The sequence below is a fragment of the Rhynchophorus ferrugineus genome, unplaced genomic scaffold, assembly GCF_030347505.1.
Source record: "Rhynchophorus ferrugineus isolate W39M unplaced genomic scaffold, kcgeb_rfMv2 rfM1, whole genome shotgun sequence".
NCBI lineage: Eukaryota > Metazoa > Arthropoda > Insecta > Coleoptera > Curculionidae > Rhynchophorus > Rhynchophorus ferrugineus.
In genome coordinates, this window is record NW_027472580.1 from 28356690 (window position 1) to 28380440 (window position 23751).

The following is a 23751-nucleotide window of genomic DNA, read 5'->3' on the forward strand; positions in this document are numbered from 1 at the left end:
ATATTTTTGCCCCTTCTTAATCTTCTGACTATCTTAAGTTCTGTTCTTGATTATTTTCTTCCTACTTTTGACAATTCACTGTTCTTATTCTCGACACTTCTTGACTGTTATGAATTTTTTTGATTCTCATCTCTCATCTCTTTTCTGGTTGAATTTCTCGGATAAACTTTTTCTGCTTGAATCTTCCCGATAATCTTGTTGTTCATTGGGGATGCATCGCATTTTATTGCGGAAGCTCCTCTCTCATGTTTTTCGGTGGCGTCTGAGAAGGTTGTCCCAAGAAACCCTTTCCTGCATCCCGATTTATTCAAATTATCGGGGTGGGGACGACACTTCCAGTTAGACCTTCTGACGCAAATGGAACAAGTGCTCTACGGGCTCTTAAGACATGCCCGCATATTTCATGGTCTCGAATATTTTGGAGTTTTATGATTATGGCCTCAATAAGATATTTTCCACCAGATCCAACTTTTACATTACTCGACAATGAGCCGATTCGATATGCCCTTTGTTAGTAATGTAGTTTCCGTGTTTCGCGGTATCTTTCAATAGTACCTACAATTACTATGTCTATGCTATGTATCATGTCATAATTCTTTTCCTATGTCACATATATTACTTAATATAATTAAATGTAACTTTAATTTCATCGCAACACTCGTTCTTCTCAAGATTTTGGTCTAGGATAAGTAAATGGGACACTTTTTCTATTCTGCGCCATGACAATCTGTCTTCAAACAATAAGCTACCAACCTCTAAAATGTTCGTTAGTTGTTTTTAAGGAGCTTACATCTGTGTGCGCAGCTCCTATCCCCCTGTGTGTATTTGTTGCTGACACCGATACTGACTTATCCCTTAATTTACTGCACGGCTACCTGTTAACCAATGCACATACGGAGTTTGCTATCGATTTGTTTGTTATTGGTCCAGATGTGCTTCTATCAAGTTAATCAACGATCCAAATAATGTGAAGATTTTTTGTGGCATGTTTTCGTTATATAATTTTACCGACAGAAATGCTTCTCTTCTCAGTGTGTAACTAAAATGAATGTAATTGGTTTGGTTTGCCTATATTTTCCACATTCTCTAAATTTGGGTACCATTACGACTTTTCATTGTACTGGAAAATGTTAGAGCTTAATGCATTAAACATTTTGACTATGCTCATGATTCCCTTGTGTGGTAGAAGCTTCATGAGGGTTGCGTCGACAAGATCTTTCCCTTCATTGAAAGTGCTATTTCATTCAGAAACTCTTTAGGATATACACTTTTCAACGATAGGAACTCGTATCTAGTGGTATTTAGTTCTCTTGGGTATCTAGTGTAAAATTATAAATACATTATCTTCCGATATTTAAGATGTGGGCAACGGTATTTACTAATAATTGATATTTTAAGTGTACAGTTCCGTTACCACCATCCAAAGTACATAGAAATTTATTAACCGTTGCGTCATCTATTTGTCATACATATTCATTGCCTGTTCTACACTGTAGATGCATATATGCATTGCGAAAACCCTTGTGCTACTCGTAAGAACTTGTAGATTAGCAAAAGCAATATAAACATATCGTTGCATTTTAACATACCATTGGTTGAAAAAATGTTATTTAAATCCTCTGATTCTCTGGTTTTCAACATATTGTAAAGTAATAAACAGCAGATATGGTTGTGAACGTATACCTTCTCCCCTTGCTTGAAACCAGGCAACAAAAAATCGTTTCAACCGAGGCAAAACTGAATCGAATTAACCGAGCCGGCCAAATTTAAAAATTCTCATTACTTTTTGAGAACACCCCGTATATACGATTTAACGACTAATTTTTTAGTTTCTTTTACTCTTTTATTGTATTTGGCCAGTAGTGTTAACGTAATGGTTAAATGGATAGATTATTTTACTGCTGAAGTATTAACAATAATTTAATTGTGTAATTAATTAAGTTTGCAATTGTTTGTAGGAATCTGTGTAAACTCTGTAATACCGAGGACCGTTGTTTGCAGCGTACATTAAGTAGTAGGCCCAGTCACTAAAAAATCAAAGAGATTGATATTGCAATTATAATATTCTTATTGTTATATTTAATATAATGAACTGCAAATTTAGTATATTAAAATATTATATTAATGTTTTATAGAAACTTCAGGAACATATTAAAAAAGAACATCTGAAGCAACTGTGCCACTTGCTGTTATCTTAAACTTATTAACGACAGGCATTTTATTAATTTGCCAGTTCGTTAATGAATGAATGTCTTGATTTGAATCTATTATAATTCAGTTCGTCTATTGTAGTTTCTCCGTTTATTGTAGTTTGAGTCCGAATTACTTTAAAGGAATGGTCTGCTGTTACCCGTTGGTAAATTATTAAATTCAAATTACGCATAAGTTTAAACAGTCATTAAACAACCAATAGAATAAACATGTTGTATTTCCTTATTATAGTTCACTCCTGTTTTTAATAGATTTTTGAGTATTTTTTAATCGAAACTACTTGCAATCTTGTAAGGATAGGCACTATTTTCTTTAATATTTCATAATATTTCAGATGGGTTTTCTTTTGAAATGCACAATTTTAAATTGTGAGATATAGCTTGAAATGAATGGTAGTTCTTTCTTTCTGTTAAATCTTCGGACAGATTCGATTAATATTTTATAGAAACTGCAGGAAAACATTTTGGTATAACTGACTGATCCTTAAATAACCATGATATGCAGTTGGATCCAAATATCTGCAATAACGCGGGAGCCCCTGTAATATTAATTCTGTTTCATATTTGATTTTGCTCCTGGCTCGTTTTTTATTAACCGTATTTGGGAAGCCTAAAGTTATTTATAATTAAAGTCGTTTTTGAAATATCTAAATTTAGCCGTAGGTAATAAATTTAGATATACATTTAATTTTCAATTAACTAATGGAAAATCTTACTGAAAGTTGAATAATATAATTAAAGTCCAGAAATAATGGAGATTTAATTTGAAATTAGTTTTTATTACTATCTGATTGGTCAAATCTGGAACTTTTTGAAAATCACTCAATGAATTTAAATTAAATTGTGTATGTTTTCGAGTATTCAGCATTATTTTTAAAAACAAAAATGTTAAATTTAAACAGATGACTGCGTAAGTAGAAGTGGCAGATCGTATAGCTTAACATGAATGAGCACGTGGTTATTATTGCGTAATGTAGCTTTTCAAAGATTTATTACCGCAGTCTATATACATTGAGAGAGTATAATGAATTTAAATTCGAAAAATTTAGCAATATATACCGAAAAATAAGCGATAAAAGTTGTTTAACTACATTTCCTCGATACAGCTATGGAATATTATTATTCAATAGTTGATGTACCATATCTGTTTGGTGTTATTTTAATCCAATTTCAAGAAACTTAGTCTTAATTTCTTGTAGGTACAAGTACTGCTGTCTCTTTATGTTATAATAAATGTGTAGCTAGTCTTATCGTAAAGAATAATATTATTTTATTCATGATCAAAATCAGTAATAAAATCTATTGTTTTCTGATTACGAATTTTCTGAAACTTTATTGGAATGTGTTTAATATAAACAATTACTAATAATATTTTATGAACAATTTTAAATAATTTTTATATTTTGAGCATTGATACCTTATATTCTTACCTGTTACCATCATTAGTAACTTTAAGTACTTTACTAAGTAAAGTACTTTTACAAAATAAAAAAGAGCTGTATTATAGATTGCTATAGCTTTTTATTACTATATTTTTAAGTTTTTGTGATGCTATGGTAATGAGGATAGAATACATTAAATTCCTAAAATTGAATTTTAAGTAAACAGTTACAGTTCAGCTAAAATGATAAAATAGTATTTATTTTAGATTTAGAAGTATATACAAAATTATATTAAGTTATGTTAATGAATGATTTTATTTTATATAAGATTTATTGCATTAATGAACATAAATTAAGGAGATATTGAAATTAAAATGGATTGTACAGATTAACAATTCAAAGCATAAATATAAAAGCCTCAAAGAGAAGCAAACTTTTAATTTGCTTTTATTAAAGTTACTGTGGCATCAACTTGGGGATAATTACTTCAAAAACCGGAAAAAGGTGGTCACAATAAAAGAGAAAAAATTATGCTCGTAAAATTCACTTTCCAATTTCGGTTTTAATAAAAGCTTTTGTTTTGTTTCCTTTTGATAGGAAATTAAATCAGTTCTAACATTTTTAATCGGACAGATTTGGTTTTTTTGGAGTTAGAAAATTTGTTTGTTTTCTTGTTTTAGAATTTTGATGGTGTTATAAAATGTAGCGTTATTTAGCGTTATTTCCTGTCCATACAGCTGCTTCTTGTGGAGAGCGTCTACTTTTACTACGTTTACTTAATTACATTACATCGTTGTTGGTACTTTGGGCCGTGACGTGTGACGGTTTGCCGCAAATATTCTGGCCTCACATACTGTTAATCTTCCATTCTTCCGATCGCTCTCTATGATCTTAGTCGTGTTTTTTAAAGCTATCTGCTATGTCTCTCGTTGATTGTTTGATATTTGAATCGAATATAATATTGAAATGAATATAATGTATAGAAGAGGAAGATAATAGAAAAACCTCAGACTGTAGCACTATAGGGAAGTATTGGCAAAATAAACGTTCAGAAAATATTTATTTTAATTTGATATTTTTAAATTTTTATTTTAATTTGATTTTGTTGAGATAATTTAATATTTTAACTATATTTAATTTTATTAAATTTATATTAAATTTAATTTTATAATATTATTCTTTTATATCATACCATACTAAAAAGGAGAAAGCTCTTTTAGCTTTAACTTGCCGAATTCGAATTATTACATCGATCCAATCGTGTGTGCAGCTTTTATTTCCAGTATTACTGATGCCAGATATGTGAATATTTGCATTTAACTAAGCTGATGGCCATTGAAATATCAGATTATTTATAATAGCAATATTCATGGTTCATGGCAATGCTTTGTTTTTTTTAATTTAATCTTAAGCCATACGGCCCCACAACGTCAATTATTATCATATGTTGAAGCTTTGAAGATCAGCATTTCCATCAGCGAGTATGGCTTTATTGTCTGCGAATACCAGTTATTAAGGGTTGTTTATATTCTAATCATTTTTTTCCTTAAAAAAGTATTTTAATAATAAAAATTAGTAGATTAGTCAATGCATTTTTCATTATTTTTAACAATTTTCCGTCTTTTCACATGCATGGCAATACTTTGTCGAAATAACCACGTTGATTTGGAAAATATTTAATTGTCTATCCATATCTGCATTTATTCAGAATTTATGAATTGCAACGATCTGAACAGGCGCTAATGAGAAGGCGTTGTATCTAGTGAGTACGCTAGGTGCGGTAGAACTTCCCATTGGAGCTGCAACAGTGTATAATTCATTACTTTTGCAACGTATGGCCAAGCATTGTCATCTAAGAGGATGATTACGTCTGATACTTGCTATTACAGTTTTTTGCCATTCAATTTATTTAACTGGCGTCGATAGACATTACTGAAACAGTTTTGGTTCTGCTTTATCAGTTCGTAATATATAAAATACGTTTCTAAAAGTGTTTTGATAGACTCCGACAACAGGTCAAGCAAATCAAATAAAAAATTCATTTCAAAACAACTATTCAATGTCGAAAATGCAATTTTGGGTATTCCGTGAACAACGCTTCTATACTCTCAATAACCAAATAATACTAAATCGAAAGCTGTTATTTTATGTAAAAAAATACTGAAACCATCGAAATAATTAATCTAATTCTTTTCTAAAATGTTTACTTTAAAGAATAAGTTAATAGTTATATTCGGTTGTTTAATGGTGATATACGCTAACGTATTTTATTAATAAATATCTCTGATTAAAATACATGCTAGAACTTAATAATTAATATTTTAAAATAGAGCTAGAACTTATTTTTTTATAATTTCAATAAATGACAAATGCAACCCATTTTTTGTTTTCCCTTGTAAATTTTCTTGAATACGAAGAAATGTTTGGTACTAATGAAACAAAAATATTTCAGTCGTATATCAAATTCTTCCTCAGAATATCTTCAAATCCATGAGTAGTGGTTCACGGCGTACACAAAATACAGTAAAACATCATTGGTGAAGAGAAATTGTGGTCAGACAACATAAAACTGCCGTGACAAAAATGACAGCAGAACTCAACACTCATTTGAGACAACACTATTTCGACAAACACAGTTGGAAGAAGTGTCGCATAGTAAAAGTGACTGATAGGATTATGCGTTGTATTATATCGACTAACGCTACTAACATGACTAAAATAAAACATAGCCTAAGTAATATAGAGATTTATTTATTGCTTAATGTAAATTATTTTGTTAGGCAACAGATTAATTAAAAAAGAATACTATAGGACCTCGATGTAAATCTATCACAAAGGAGACTAGAACATGTATGGGTGTCTCCATTGTCTCGGTGCCAAATGGCCTCGTCGTCTATAGAGACGTTGAAATGGACAAATTGGATCACTCGCATGTTACGTCGACGTTCTTCCTTTCGCGTGCCTTATACCAAATTGCCACTTTGCGGCAATTGATTTCGTGATACGAGGCGGAAAAACGGGGCCGATTTTATCGCTAGAGATAGCGCTTCTCGATGGGTTCTAACCTGCAATTCATATTTGTATTTACCATAAATTTGACAACGTATTGACTTTCAAATGAGCGCGTGAAAATAAAATGCTTCGCTTGTGAATTTTCTCGAAATAGTGATGCCAATATAGTCATCGTTTTCAATATTCCTATACCGTTTTTTTATCTATTACGAGTATGGGGGTGATTGCAACCAAGCTCGCTTATTTTTATTTGTATCAAATATAAGGACCGTCATTTCTTTATATTCAAACAACATGCGGAATAAAATGAAATAAAAGAAATAATACAGTATTCAGTATTTCATTTTGTTTTTAATTCCTTAAAGTATCTAAAACTATGTACTTCTATTATTGGGCTTTAACATTTTTTGAAAGTGATTGTTAAACTAGTTCCAATAAAACTGAAAATACTGTAAATATCTTATATATACTGGAGGTAACATTTAACTGCTAAATTTAGTGATGAACATTAACAATTTTACCAGATTAACATTGAAATATTTCGTATTTTTATTTTTGAATGCATCCAGAAAATACTTTATGGTAAAATAATTACGCTTTTTAACCATTATATAGATTTTTAATACTTAAAGCTGCTTCAGGAGCTTCTTCATAGACATTCGCTTTTGCAATTAAATTATTTTACCGGGTTTTTACATATTCTTGTCAAATAATTTTTCGCTGAAAAAACTAGCTTGCTTGCTACTAGAGGGTTAAGGTGTTTGTTGATGTTGATTCTTGGAAGCTGGTTCAATTAGCATTCTCTCTTTGTCAGATGGTATAGATAGTTGCCCAGTAAACATGTTTCGGCTTTCAAATATATTTTATTTATATTTTACAGCAATTTGAATAGAATCATAATAGATAACAATGTATCTGGTTAAGCTTACTGTGTCAATTCTTAAACGAAATACCCTCGACTTGTTTGAATGTATTAGAGTAAATGACGTATAATTCATTGCTAGTGCGTCTCATCACTGTTCGGTGCACTCACTTATTTGAAATACATTCTATATTCTTCAAATGAGCCAACATGTTTATTTTGACGAAGATTTTAACACTACTTGAATCATCTAAAAAGATTTTTCGGGGATGATCAGCAGGTTATTTTCATTTAAGTCAATAGTCATCCTATTTTAAACTGGTTGTTGAATGAAAAACTGACCTTCGGGTTGTTCTTCATCTTCAAGATTTTCTGTTCAAGATCACTTTCAGAATTTCGAAATTAATACTACTATATTTATTGATAGGTTATGTTTTACAATAAGCTTTTAAAAGCGGGCGATTGCTGTTACCATGACTTGTCTTTGAGTCTATCGGAAAAGTAACATTTCCTAGAAATACTACATGAAATATAAACATGTTTGCCATGATATGGTAGAGAGGTCCTTAATATAGTATATAGAGTGTTTTCTAAAACTTCTGAAACATGCAAAAGTTGCAACACTCCACAGCTAAATGAACTTTATGTAAGTTCAGTTTGCCTTTGGTGATCGTAAACTGTAATCGGCGATATAGATACAATGATATAATTCCAGTTAGGCCAAAATTACAGAATGAGCATTGCCGTAATTTCGCAATTTACATTTTCCAGTAGTTCCACACAATCTAGAGGTCGTTCTAGGATACTTTCGGAACTATTCGTATATTCGTCGGCGCAATCTACTCGCCGCAAGCCGAAATCCTAAAAGTCGATGTTGCCAAATTTACAGCTAGGCTATTTGCTTGATGGATGCATTTTATTTCAGAAAAATAACATATTTAACAAGACTTTCTGACATTAACTTTTATATTTTGTTTTGAAAAAGAAATAAAAGAGTAATAGAGTTCTTTTTTACTTAAAAAGAAGCCCTTTTAGTGTAACATTTCAACGTTTTAACAGGATTACAAATATGGAGAGTCAAAGGTAGGATTAGTTGCAGTTGTTACAAATATAATAAATTAATTAAATTACTTAAATTTTGCAGTGAAAGTAAATTAATATGTCAAGTTTGTAACATGACATACTTGGTAGCAAGCGAAAGAAATATTTGACCGTGAGCTTGCTGTACAACTAAAGCCGATAACAAGAAGGATCATCTGCCTTCTCTGTGTCTCCAATTTAATGATTTTAGTCCATACATACTGAATTTCGGCAGCATCTTTGTCAGATCGATAATATAGATGTTATACAATCTAATCTATATTTTAAGAATTTGTAAGACTTTGAAAAATTGGAAGCCAGAAGACGATAAAAAATATTGCTTAAAGAATTTCTTAGAAAATAAGAAGTCAAGAAGCTTATATACCATTGTATAAAAAGTTGTCATCAAGTTAGTATTTTCCATAAAACTATCGATATGATTATTAACTTACGAATTAATTTTAGGTAGGGTACGATAATTGAAGAAGGGTTACAAGCAAATAATTAATTTGAGTCTGTCTATATAATGGTTTTTTTTTGTTAAGAATATTACAAGACACAATGTTGAAGCAAATAGAAGTACAAATTTTAACAAGGTAATAGGGAATTATATATTTACGTAATTTCAATTAATCGTCCAGTTTATAAGCTTTATAGAAATAGACGATGTTTAGCAAAGGGAAGTGAAGTATGGTCAATATATTGGAATAAAAGATGGAAACATGTTAACATAATTATTAACAAAGTTCAAATTGGAAATACATATAAAAAGGGACCAGTAATTAATTGCAATTAATGCATTTTCATTATGATATCTGAAGTCATACTGACAGAGAGAGTGCATTCATAATGTTGCATATGTTATAATTATTTTAAAATAATTGTTCGAAAAGCCGAATTCCATTTATTTATAATATTCAATAAAATATTCTAGATATCGCCAAAGTCTTAAGTATCTTATCCATTTGAAAATATTTTGTTTTACTCTCATCTTTGATGTAATACTGCCTCGTAAATTTGTTTACTTAGGAAACTTACTCGTGAATATTTTCGAACGCTCATATTGCTTTTCCAGGAGCGGATTTTCCTAATCTCATTAGGAATTGTTTCATGGGATTTAGACAGTATATTCGTAGACGTAATAAAGATCTTATATTTCTTATTTCGGTCTGAATTAAACTTTAGGAATGGAATTAACTTTTGATATATTTTTACGAATGAGAACAAATGACAAGAAATGATAGTTTACCTTGTCCCAAATTATTGTCTATGGAAGTGAATAATGTTTAATACAATCTTTGATATTGCCGGTAGTTCATGCAATAGTTCTTTATTAAAATGAAATTAATATAGGAAAACTTTTTAATATGCTAGAGTCTTCTTTTTACTAATTAGGTCCTCGGCATTAAGCCTACCGACTGGCGAGAGATCATCACTGAATACATCCGTTCTTACCCAGCCTGGTTAATGGCGTATTCTGTCTTCTATCAATTATAAACAATTACAAACATACATTTGCAACCATGCCCCAGCAGGATTTGAACTCCTGCGCCAACCATGCTGGTTGGAATTACTTTTGATTGATTTATTCTGAATATTTTATTCCTTATTTCCTTTAAAAATAATATATGGCTGAGATGGTTTGATCCAAAAATTTTAATATGAGTTTGTTTATGCTTTCCTCCGCATATTTCTCGTTCAATGTATGTTGAGACATGAAGTCTTCAGTATGAGGAAGCGGCTTAGTTGTTTATTCTGCGTCAGGATATCCAATTTTATCTTTTCTTTTCTAAGAATCTATTTACAGTTAGATTACGTTAAACAAAAGATTATGCGACCTCTAAATTATAAAAGGTCATTTTGGGTAGATACCTTTAGAGCACCCTCTTTAAATAAGGTAAACATTGAAATATATTTAGGCCTAAGGATTATTAGAGATGTTGAAAGCAAAAACTATATTAAGAATGTTATTTGACAACTGCGTAGGCCTTTACGAAATGTTTTATTGACCGGTGTAATTATTTTTCACGATGCCATTTTCAGTTAAATAATTTGGTAGTTATTCTAATTCTTGTTGCATCTTCTTCACATATTTTCTGTTGATTTATAGTTACGAATACACCCCCAAGTAGCTTAGTCGTTTGAGTTTCTGTTGGCTTATTGGATCTGATGCATCGAATGAAACGTTGATTTTCTTTGACCAGTGTAATTGAAATATAACAATCACGTTAATTATATTACAACCGCCAAAAAGAAATAGAAAATAATGTAATTCGTAAAACAGTATAGTTTTTATCACAAGCTTGATTTCACTATTACTAATATAAATAAAATTGTTTGATAATTCCTGACAAAAACCAAAAAATATTAAAATAAATATCAAAATCTTCTTTATTGTAAGAATATATATATACACACATATATATTTATAACCCTTTATACCTTTTATTTATTTATATCTTTTATTTTAAACCCTTTATACAAACAATTTGAAAGTATATTTCAAATATATATATTTATTTATAATTTTTATATTATATATAGTTTATATATATTATTTAAAATTTATAAGTAACTGAAAGTTCCTTAAGCTACTTCCAGTAATAAAAATAAAACTATAGAATATGGTGGTTAGATTCGAGATGCATAAAGATCTGGCATATGAAACCATATATAGTTCTACGTTCTTTAAAGTTTAAAAGTATTGAACTTCTGTCGAAAAACTGTTAAGTCGAACAAGGTGAAAGACGCCGCAACTTTGTTACAGCCTGGTTTTGGCTTTCAGTAGAACGAACACTCAAGTCGGTACTATTTATACCTTTTAAAGAGAAAATTAATAATAGTTTTAAAGTATCTAATACTTGTTAAATTCCAAAGTGTTTTATTTTTTAAGCTTATTGTCCATAATAAAATCGGTCTTGCTATTATGATTAACCATGAATAATAGTTTAAAATCCGAAAAGCAACAATCAAGTGGGAAACATTCAAATTACATTCTGCAAATTACAATGTCTTGATAGTTTTGATCTTGCTTTTACGAATAACTTGATAAATGTTTTTATTAGATGCACTAATTATTTATGGATCATTCTATTAACTTTTTTTAGATATATATTTTTCAAAAATACTTTTTTGTATGTAGAAATATTTACCTCTGCCTTTATTCTTTTTAAGTACATTCAGGTTTTTGTGAATCATCATTTGACTTGTGTTTATTCCGTCAAGCTCTTGTTGTTTGTTTGTTGCTATATTTAGTTAATTTTGTCTCTTTACTAACAAATTGCCGAATTTCCATAGGATAATTGTTTCCTCCAGGCAATCTTTTTATTTCAGAAGTAATTTTCCAGGCGGCTTGCTTTATATTACGGACTATTATATTCCGGCATTTTAACTTAACTAACTGTTGATTCTAAACAACATTTTCGGAAATGTATTATGTATTTTTTCAAGGGTGTAGTTCAGGATATGTATTTCCGTAATTTGAATTTGATTTGTCATAATAGTGTCTTTCCGTCGATTGCTTCATTTGTTTAATTTACTTATGCTTTTGTGCCTTGTTGTATTTTTATGAAAATACTTTAAAAAATAAATTTTCAATTTAAGCTCCTTCGTTATTTGGTCAAAAGCAAGCGAATTTTTCTTCAAAATTTCATTTTTTTTTCAAAAACAAAAAACTTTTCTCATCGCTGCATGCAGACCTGAGTACTTAGGTATCCACAATAATATTTTTACCAAATACTTTTAAAATTATTTTTATTAGCTCATGCAGTAAATTTTCTTGAAAATATAGAGAAAAACAACAGTTATTTATTTATAAATAATATTATTTATTGCATTCCAAATATTTTACAATATTATTTGAATGTTTATCACAAATCGGTAATTGATATTTATTACATCTCTTATCATTTTTTCGACGTTTTTTTATTTGTTTATCGGACGATAATATTCGCTTATTTATAACGATTTTATACTGCGGTTACGTTTAATTTGTTAACATATTATGCACCAACCTAATGTTAATGTGGTAGAATTTCTTTCCACGGTGTTTTATATTCTGTGATAAAATTTCGGGCTGCCAATCCTTCTAACTTTGCAGTTTCGGCTTCATCATCTTTTTTTTTCAGTCAGGAGACATTTCTTCAGTATCTTGAAGCATTTTTGATTCTTTATTTTTAGAAAGGAACTTAGAAGTGGACAGCGGAAGCCAATCTTCGTCCTAACTGTCATAGTCAATTGAACAAAAATTATCATCATCGTCGAAGTTGGAGAACAAATAATTCTTTCATAAATATTTCATTTATTGAACCTTAAAATATTGGATATTATATCAACACTACCTCATGCTATTTTTAGATATTTACTAATATTGTGTATAAAGTTTATTTATTTTGTAAATTTAGCTCTAAATAGATTCTCCATATTTTTCCCTTAGTATATCACAGACACATCTGAATCACTCAGGAACTTAACCCAAACTTTTCATAGTATAGACGAAATATCTTTACATTTCTTATGATAACAATGTAAAGAATATACCATTTTTTCACTAAAATATTCAAAATGTGTTTGTTATAAAAATCATATTTTAATATTACTGTTTTTTGTAAAGAGGATTACTTGAATTTTATAATATGTTTACGGAAGTACACAATATACAACAATTTAAAGCAGGAAAACAAACACTCGTGAACAGGGTAAAATCATTTGATTTAAGGCATCGTTTGCCTGCCGGTATGTTGTTGGTAAAAAGGGGAAGCATTTCATTTTTCGTCGTTTTATATAACAAAAAAAAAACGTGTAAAAGGCGAGCAGTTTGACTAAATCAAATTCAATATAAATAAGAAACCGTCCAAAATTAGCATTTTTTTTTCAATATACTCAAATAAATTATTATTTATTTGTACGACTTTTTTCTATTTAAATAAAAATTCTTAACTTTGTGCACTTCAGTATCCAATTTAGGCAAGAGATACTGGATATTTGTAAAATGTATATATTATGTAGTTGTTTGTAAAATAAGATTATTTGGTTGAATGACCTGTTGAAATGTTTTTCGATATTAACATTGATATGTCCGTTTAGTGCATACTCAAATAAGTCAACGTTTCCCGACTGAGAAGGTCCTCTGCCAGTAGCTTTTCATCAAAATCGAATAAAACATATGTCGGAATTATTAGAAACTATAACAAAAGTAAATATGTTCTTAAATTCTCATGTTAATCGTATCTTGATAAGCCATGGATACCGAAATAATTTTGTAAGGTATAAATTTTAAAAAATTTCTGTGCTTATTTTATGGAGAGTACAGAGAAATCATGTAGATGATATCTAGTTTTGCGTCGCCACTGGTGAACTTACGGGACGTTTGATTGCTACATTTCACATTAAACTTGGCTTTAGTAAGAACTATGTTAAAGAGCTCAATCGCGAAGGAGCGTCTTTCCATTATTTAACCAAATTGTTTTCAAAACTTACACTAAAATCACTAAAATCAAAAAGGAATATTTATCGAACCTGATATTCGAAAGCGAATGATTGATGTAAAATTTACAAAATGTTTAATGCTTGACAGAGCAGCAGCATCATCATTTTGTGTGTCATTTCAAGTATTGTTGTCAAATGTTGTTCAAAACTTTCTCTGTAACCAGAAATTACCTAATTACAAGCATGTAATCGACAATTTGTTGCAAAATTGTCACAAAATTGGAGCTCGAATGTCCGTCAAAATATCAAATACATTCGCGCCTTGATTTATTTCTAGAAAACTTGGACGACACGTGCAATGAACAGAGAGATTGGTTTAGCGTTGGTTCCTGAATAAGTGCACATGTTCACTCGCAATTGTAACGCCTTCTCTTGAAAAGAAAGTTAATTAACTTCTGTCCTGTCGTTATCTTAATCATTCCTTTTTTTTATAAACGATTCATCATAGATTTGGAATTAATACACAAAAACTTTGACGAATTTCTTATCTGACGCCGCCCACACGATTAACACGGAAATCGCGACAGTCAAAGAATGTCGCTTGCCCGTCTGCACATGAAAATCATTGCACTTTTAGCTCGCGGATGTAATAATCTGTGTCGAAACGAGAATTTTGATAAAATGACGGAATTTTTTTTTACCAAACGTTGTGCACGTCCAAAATATTGAACCACGCGCCGCCATTGGAGGGGTTATAACAAGATATAGTGAAAATTATGAGCACTTACTACAGATTTTAAGTAGTATTAAATGCGCAGTTCAACCTCTTTTAATTTCTGATTTATACTTCTTAATTCAATAAATGACCGTTAATGGTGAAAATTAGTAAAACAATTTATTGAATATTAAGAAAATTAGAACCAATTTAAAAAAACGGATTGCAGATTTAGTTTCCGCAAAACTATTTATAATTCTGTAATTATTATTATACTAGGTTGTTTAATAAATCAGCTGAAGGGAAATGGAAAATCGGATTTATACCTGTAAAATAATTTTATTTTAAAGTCTAATTAAATTTTGCGGTAAAAATAACAGTTATGGCGATATGTTAATTCACTCAAATAATTACATAAACGAGGGAAATAGCTAAAACACGATCCCTTTTTGTTTAATGAATCAAATCGATTTAATTTGCCTGGAATCAATTATTTGCTAAACGTGGTGGGAATTTGTATTAGAGTTCATAACTAAATTATATAAGATAATTCCGCCAAATCGTATTCGATAAGTTCGAAATTCACGACGGAAGTTAAAATAGTTTTCATTGATAACAAAACTATGCACAAATGGGGGTGATTCAATAAGTACTCGTGCTAGGAATGATGATGGTATTTTTGTTTTTATTTATTTATTTTTCAACATGTAATAATATTTTTTTAATAAGGTTTTTTTTATATCAACGAACTATGGCATGTTTCAGTGAGGATACATTGAAAATAGTCGTGGTACGGTAGATTGACCATACTGCGCTAGCGCGCGTCCTCAGTGTTAGAAATATTTGAATATTATTCTCAGTATTGCTTGGGACGTCATGAGTAGGGCTGCGTCTTATCTATAACCACTTCTGATATCGGCAGTGTGTTAGTCTTCGAGGCTATAAAAGGTAAAATTCGGGGTAAAATATACTCTGTATTAGCTAATAAAATAAAGAATAAGGTTCATAAGATTTATGTTAAGCTATATATATATATATATATATATATATATATATATATATATATCTACAGTAAAAATTACTTTAAAAAAAGCAGGAAGAACATGAATTTAATTTACGAAACATTTTAGAGGAGCTAAAAAGAAAAATACAGTATAATACTAAATTTTTATATAATATTCATTTATATATTTTAAAATTTAATATTAATTTTATATTATAAATTAAAGGATATAAGACAATGAACCTTAACTATGCCATAAACTATTTACTAAATTACCACATATTTGAATATAGAATACTACAAATGTATGTACAAATGTATTATATATAAATAAAATATTATAACAACTTTCTTGTAAAAAGAGTCCTTTATACTTTTCACACTAATTACTAATTAATTACAATACAAAGAAAGTTGCAATAGAAAATTTCCAAATAAAGGCAAGGTTAATATATTTCATGGAAAAATGGCTTACCGTCTAAAATCAAGGACTCAAGTACCTAAAAACTCAATGATGTCAATATTTTGTGTTTTATTTTAGTATTTATATACCTTTCAACTATTTTCTTTTATGCTTAGGTCTACTTTTCTCTTCTTTGATATATTGGCAGATTACTTTTCCTTATCAACAAATCATACAGCTGTAGCAAGTACAATCCTTTTCTAAATAGCTACCTCTTCAGGATTAATAGTATGCAATGTTTTCCTGCACTTCTGCAAAGCCTATAAACTGGACGATTAATTGAAATTACTTAAATATATAATTCCCTATTACCTTGTCAAAACTAAATTGTCGAATATTATTCTGGGATTGATATTGGCTACTTGTATTTGCTTCAATATTGAATCTAACATTCCTAACAAAAAAACTTATATAGACAGAATCAAATTAATTTTTTGCCTGTAACCCTTCTAGTGTTATCGTACCCTACCTAAAATTTATTCGTAAGATAATAATCATATCAACAGATTTATAGAAAATATTACCTTGATGATAACTTCTTATTAAGTGGTATTAAGCTTCTTGACTTCTTGTTTTCTAAGAAATTCTTTAAGCAATATTTTTTTCTTTATCAACTTGTGGCTTCCAACTTTCAAAACCTTACAAATTCTTAAAATATAGATTTGAATGTTTAACATCTATATTATGGAGCCGACAAAGATGCTGCCGAAATTCAGTATGTATGGATACTAAAATCATTAAATTGGAGACACAGGGAAGGCAGATGATCCTTCTTGTTATCGGCTTTAGCTGTGCAGCAGGCTCATAGTGATATCTTTCTTTCTCTTGCTACTAAGTATGTCATTTTAGAAACTTGACATATTAATTTACTTTCACTGCAAAATTTAAATCATTTAATAAATTTATCCTATTTGTAACAACTGAAACTAAACCTACCCTTGGCTCCATATTTTTAATCCCGTTAAAACGCTGAAATATTAAACTAAAAGGCCTTCTTTTTAAGTATAAACGAACATCACTATATAACTTTAAAAATGCCATATCAAACGCTTTAATAGTTAAACAAATAAATGCCCAACGTTTAATCAAAGCAATACGGTACATCCATAGAAAAAATAGAAATTTCACGGTATAGGCGACCTTGGGGAAATGTTTTGTTTAGTTCAATCAACTGTAGCGCTGCGATCGCAAATTGTGATTGGCTAGTTTAAATTCCTGGTGCTGCCACTAACATGAAATGTGATTGGTCGATCAAATTGTGTGAAATCAGCATTTTCTATAGGCGTCCATTTTTATGTTTGTTGTTTGTAGGTTATGGTTTGTGTTTAGATCACGAAATTTTCGTTTTATGTTGTGCATATTTTCTGTTTTACATTAATTATTATGGAGTAATAATATTAAAATTGATGACAGTGCGTCAGTGTAGTAAAAGATGTAGTGTACCGGGGTAAAAATATACTACGGAAATTAGACATCGTTTCCCAAAGAATGATCTCGCTCCTTTCCAAAAATGGGTTGATCAAGTAAATAGTAATAAGTTACCTGGATAAACCACAATGCAAATATATCAACGTCATGGTGTTTGTTATGGCCATTTTAGTGAAAAATTTAGAATTATTCTTCCTTCACGAACAGGTATTTGGGTAAATGCATATCCATCATTGGTTTTATCAGGTACATATAAAATTATCTATCTACTACGTGTCTGTTTATATATTGTTTGTTTACAGAAATTCAAAAACTTATGAAGATGTTAGTAGTGATAAAATTCAATTAATCTACCAAGTTGTTCGTATGCTGTCAGTGTGATGTCTCTACATAAAGAAGTCTTACAAGAAGGTAACAATTAATATAACTGGATAATTAGTAGTAATAAATACTACTTTTAATTGTAAAATATCCCTAAAATATTTGCAATACTTTAACTTTTTAGAACAGTCAGTTTTCAATCATTTTATAGTAGAGGAATTATATATTTAAATTTGATTGCCTTGTTAAGAAAATATTTGTTATGGTGCCATCAATTAAAAATTTAATTGCTACATTTAGGGGATTTATTACCTTAAAGAAATCTATTTTGTCTAAATTTACAAATAACTACATTTGTTTAACAAATCTTAACCAAGATTGCTTAAAGATTTTTATTGGATCTATTAGAGGTCATGGAAGTAGAAACAGCATCCTTCCCCTAGTATGTTCGAGAAATTTTTAAAAGGGCTCATCATTTCAATTTTTTCACATCATTCTCCCGGAGAAAATTGTGAAGAAGATGAACATGTTAGATAACTTATATTTTTTTTGACGGAAGATCTAGTACCACTTGAGGTTGTTAAATCACCTGTTGAGTCTATATTTTCAGTTCTAGAGAATTTTACTCTGAGGAAAACAAGAGCCTAATATTGTATTTTAGTCTTATTTCAGGCTATTTAACAAAACTTCTGAAAAATAGACAACATGCAATATTTGTCTATATTCTATATTAAGTAGTTCCACAGATTAAATACTCTAAAATCTAAATATTAAAAAAAGCACATAAATTTTTAGTGTTTCGACTGTCCAATCCATAATGATTTTCAAGACCAAATTTTAAGTTATTCTGAGGTGTGATTTTATCTTTGGTTTAATGAAGTTAATGCAATATCAACAGAGAAGGATTTAAAGTTTACCTTCAATATATCAAGATAAGTTAGAACTCTAATAGATCCCATAAAATTGATGGCACTAAACATATATGGGAAGGCGTTATAGAAGAATTATTGATATTTTAATATTGCCTAGAATAGAGTTCATAATTGATTTTTTTGCTTTTTGTTTATATATATTTATATTATTTACACTTATGTATATTTGTATAGGATTTTATTTTAATAAATTAATTTTAAAATTTAAATTTGATTTTTATTTAAATACTATTGGCCAATAAATGTGAGTCACAAAATAATCAGGGGAAATGGCAGACCAATCAAAGCAAAGTATTTTCCTTACAGGTTTCTACATAACTATTTTAAATTAACCAATCAAATTCGCGTTGTCAGCGCCGCCAATGATTGGACTAAGCCAAACTTTGCCCCACTACTTACCATTGCAGTTGCACACCCCTGGGTACATCTCCATTTCTTTGAGAAACGCTTGGCTTGCAATACCAGGCAGTGTTGCCAAATTTATATAGGGCAAGACTATATATTATACTAAATACTAAAAAAACATATCTTTATATTATTGTTTTTTTTTATAACAAAATATAAAAGTTAATGTCAGAAAGTTTTGTTAAATATATTATTTTTCACGTTTTACACGTTTCAGTGGGGTATCAATTAGCGTTTTTTCGACATATATTCTATATCCATTATTTATTTTTGTTAATTCGTAATCGAATTCGAGTTCGAAATTGTATTTTCGGTTAATTCGTGTGGTGGCCATTTCTTCCTCTTTTTGAATCTTCCTCATCGTCTGTGAATCTCTAGAATCTGTTAATTTATTAACTGCTAAGCTGTAGGAAAATCTTTTGGGAGTTTGGATTGGCTTTTTATCCTCAAGGCCGTTCTTTATCATTAACATCACTATACGTTTTAGAAACCCAACCAAACCTATTAGACATTTCGTGATTAGCATTAATACTAAATGGAAAATTTAACAACTAGACTACGTTGTTTACCGTCTTCGCATTTTCACTGAATCATCTTTTATTGTATCAAATTGTGAGGCTTGGGCAAATTAACTAAACTGTAAGTAACTAAATTGTAATCATATAACAGTTGTAGGAATATTTGGTCTTGGATGGAACCACTCCTAAATCATTTAACAAATTAATTATATATTAAATATAAGTATAACAGTGTGACTTCTCACGGTTACCCTCAAATATTTTGTACCATAGATCACTTCATCTATGAAAGATTTTACACTAATCGATTATGCAGAATTTACAACATTGAGTCTGCTATGTGGCACGTGGTATGGTCGTAGGGGCACCATATGTCGTCCTCGTCCATATCAATTTAAACTAATAATATCACTCTGTGATACTAAAAATAAAGGACCAATAACGCCGCCTGTCCTTTTCTTTTATGATGATGGTTATGGGTGCACGAGAATAAGTAAACATCCAAATAGAAAATCAAAGAATAGTACAAGTAAAGGCTTTTTAATATCTAGGAATAGAAATCGAAGAGGAAAACACGAAAAGAATTTGAAAAACCATGAATTTGTACTTCGTTGTAAATAGTAAATTCGAAAGAAAAAATAAGTATTAAGTAAAACAAAAAAGAATGTATATAAAACAATATATAGACCAAACCTAACATTCGGTTGCAAGATGTGGGCAAGATGTGATGAAAGTATATAGCAAGATACAAGCAATAAAAATTAAATATCTTAGATGAGTCAAGGGTGCGATAAAAATAAACAAGATGAGAAGTAAACAAATAAGAAAATACTTCAATATTGAATTCCTGGAAGGGTTTATAAAAAGGAGACAGCTAGTTGGTGGGGATACTTACAGCATATCTGGAGGATGTAAGGCAGGTAACGAGACAAGGAAGGACGGTGAGGGGAATGATCAGAGGGGGACCTATGTATCATGTTAGTAAGAGCAGACAAACACTAAACACATCTGTACCATATAGTGGAATAAAAAATGTTTGGCTTGGCTTCAGTGGCTAAATAATAAACATGTTAAACATGCTCCAAAATAATATAGCAGCCTGTGACCCGTCTTTATTGAAAACCCATATGATTTTAGTCCATTCAGATGATATTTGCGCAATAATTTAATGATTAATGACTGTTTTAATGCGTTTTTATAATAATTTTGATTAATATTATATCTGTTTCTAACAGTTCAATTAATAGCTCACTGGATGAATGCTAATCGTTGCATTTGTTAATCATTCTGTAATATAAAAATAAATGGAGATATTTACATAAATCTCCTGTTAAAACGTCAAACCGAAATATTTTGTTTGAAAAATATTGCTGGACATTATTTTAATCCGCCAGAGTGTTATATGAAACGTTTGGTCGTCGAACTGAAAAAATCATTCAGCTTATTTTTTGGACAGCGCGGAATAAACTCTGACATAATTATTTTTCAAACAACATAACCCTTCGACCGTATTTACATATTTTAAAATGGATAAGCCTGTTTTCCCGCTGAATGGAAAAATAAACATTAGGTAATCATCTCTTTTTTTCTCATTCGTTGATGTATTTGGGTTTCGTAAGGATTAATACATTTTATCCGTTATTCATTCGAAAAGGTAATACAAGGTAATAAAATTGGCAGGTAAATTTGGGTTTAACATTAACGGTCAAAAAATATTAAATTTAAAAAATGAACTACCGTTCTGACCTTGTATACAATTTCCAGTTTTTCAGATCGTTTCCTATAATCTTGATCTTGATCCATGTATTTTGTGAGGTAGCTCGTTGCGTTTTCAATAAAAAATATCAATTTCGCAAGAGAAACCTGGGAGTGATTCGTTCACATTTTATTTGGCAAGCTTGCCTAAAACATTATCTATGTTTCTTTATTTATATCTAAAACATGCACTAATTGTCACATTTTAGTGAAATAACTCCATTTCTAACATAAGTTTGAAGAAAAATACACAAATTACTATCAATTACATATACAGTATCAATTAATAATCCTTCCAAGAATAAATATTTTTTACAACTTTGCATTTGCACAATATATGGATTGTTCTTTTAAAATTATTCCTTTAAGTTTATTAAAAATATACCTAATTGTTGGCTTTTTTTGGAATATTTGAACGACTACTCAGCCAAGTCATCGATCGGAAATTACGGAATACTCAGGAATAACAATATCTGGCACATACAAGCTGGTGGGGCAAGACTTTTCATTTAAGTAGACATACGTAGATTTTAACGGATTCTGCAAGATGCAATAGATAGTTCTCATGGCGATAAATCACTTTAAATCACTCAAAGAGCTCCATATTTCTGAGTTTCTTGATAATACTTTCCAGTTTAACAATTTCCTTTGAAAGAACTGTATTAAATTATGATTATATCAAAAATACAATATAGAAAAAACTAGTTAGTTGCTTCATACATTTTATATATTTGATTCCGAATAGAGCGAAAATCGACATCTTATATCAATAACTATCAACAGCTTCGCGTAGTAATATAACATAATATTATTCTCCACTTTTTGGCAAATTTTAGTCACCATGTACATACCAATAATTTGTTCAACTAAACACAATAGCAACAGTAACTTATTAATTAATAATAAGAAATATGTTTCTGACTTTGACTATTTATTAGATTTTCAATGAGAATAATCACAAATTTTATATAGCGATTTGAGATTTATCAAAACAAAGCGTCAAAATAACGTCAGCAACGAATTTTGCAGATATGTGGCAACCAGGCGAATTGTATAGGCTTATTCGGCAAACAGTTAATAGGCATCAGATATCATTGTATCTCTTTCTAACTAGAATAAAATGGATAGGTAAATACAGTCCGATTTTAAAACCAATTTACATATAGCACTTAAAGTCCTGATGATGTGGGTTTGTTCACATTTTGACCGGACTATACATCTTCCGGTCGACCCCACTGCTGCAAAATATCTCAGGAAATTTCACTTTCTTAACCTACCCCCATGTAAGAGCTCCAAGTCATAACAACAGTTATATAATATGTTAAAATTCTATTCCACAACGAATAATACGAATTAATAGATTTTGTTGTAGTAACATGATAACTGTCTAGTATGACAGCTGTTAGGTAGTTTTGCAATTAGCGAAAACTATTTTCGACTTCTGCCGTAAATTTCGAACTTATTAAATAGGATTTAGCGGAATTAGATGTTTGTATAATTAAGTTGTGAACTTTAATTCGAATTCTCGTACCGTTTAGTATGTGATTAATTTTAAACGAGTTAAATTGATTTATTTCACGCGGTGTTTCTAATGTATACATTTGTTGATGGGTCCGGTCATTGACAATTTGGATTATTTTATATTGTTTTACAGCTTGGTAACTATATGATGAAGTTCTCTATCTATGTTATTATTTGCGAATTTGTTAACCTGCAATAAATGTTATTTTTGAAACTAGAAGTAGGGTAGTGTCGATCACTTGAAATAAAACTCCAATAACTTTTTTTATTTAAATAACGGCACTTTAATATAATTAATGAAATATTTTTTGTAATAATGTTTTCAATATAGTTTATAACTATAATAGTAACCAAAATAAGTGGCAGTGGAAACTAGAATAAAGACATATATTGGTATAAAAATATATAAATTAGTTTTAAAGAATTTTTTAAAATTTAAACATCAATCTGAGAAGTCGGTACAATGTATTTTATTCAAAGTATTGTACATCCATAACTGCTACTTTTTACTGTCCTTTAGGCAACTTATGGATTCAATCTGGAAAGAGTGATATATATTTTAGGGTTATCCACGAATTGACTCATTTTTGGTATCTTCATAAGAAGTAAAGCGCTGCTCAGATAGGTCGCGGCTCATATGTTGGAGCAAGTAGTCAGAATCAGAAGGAGCAAGCCCTCGAGAATACCGCGGGAAGAGTAGCACTTCCTATTTTAATG

General features: G+C 29.9%; 1 protein-coding gene and 1 long non-coding RNA gene across 2 annotated transcripts in view; both read left to right on the forward strand.

The window, feature by feature from the left end:
* LOC143206636 (monocarboxylate transporter 2) overlaps window positions 1–23751 on the forward strand; it is a 441132-nt gene that overhangs the window by 111730 nt on the left and 305651 nt on the right. The window lies entirely within an intron of this gene.
* LOC143193027 (uncharacterized) lies at window positions 17267–19044 on the forward strand. The gene is made up of 2 exons (XR_013004931.1): window positions 17267–17828; window positions 17885–19044. It is a non-coding gene; the product is annotated as an uncharacterized LOC143193027 (long non-coding RNA).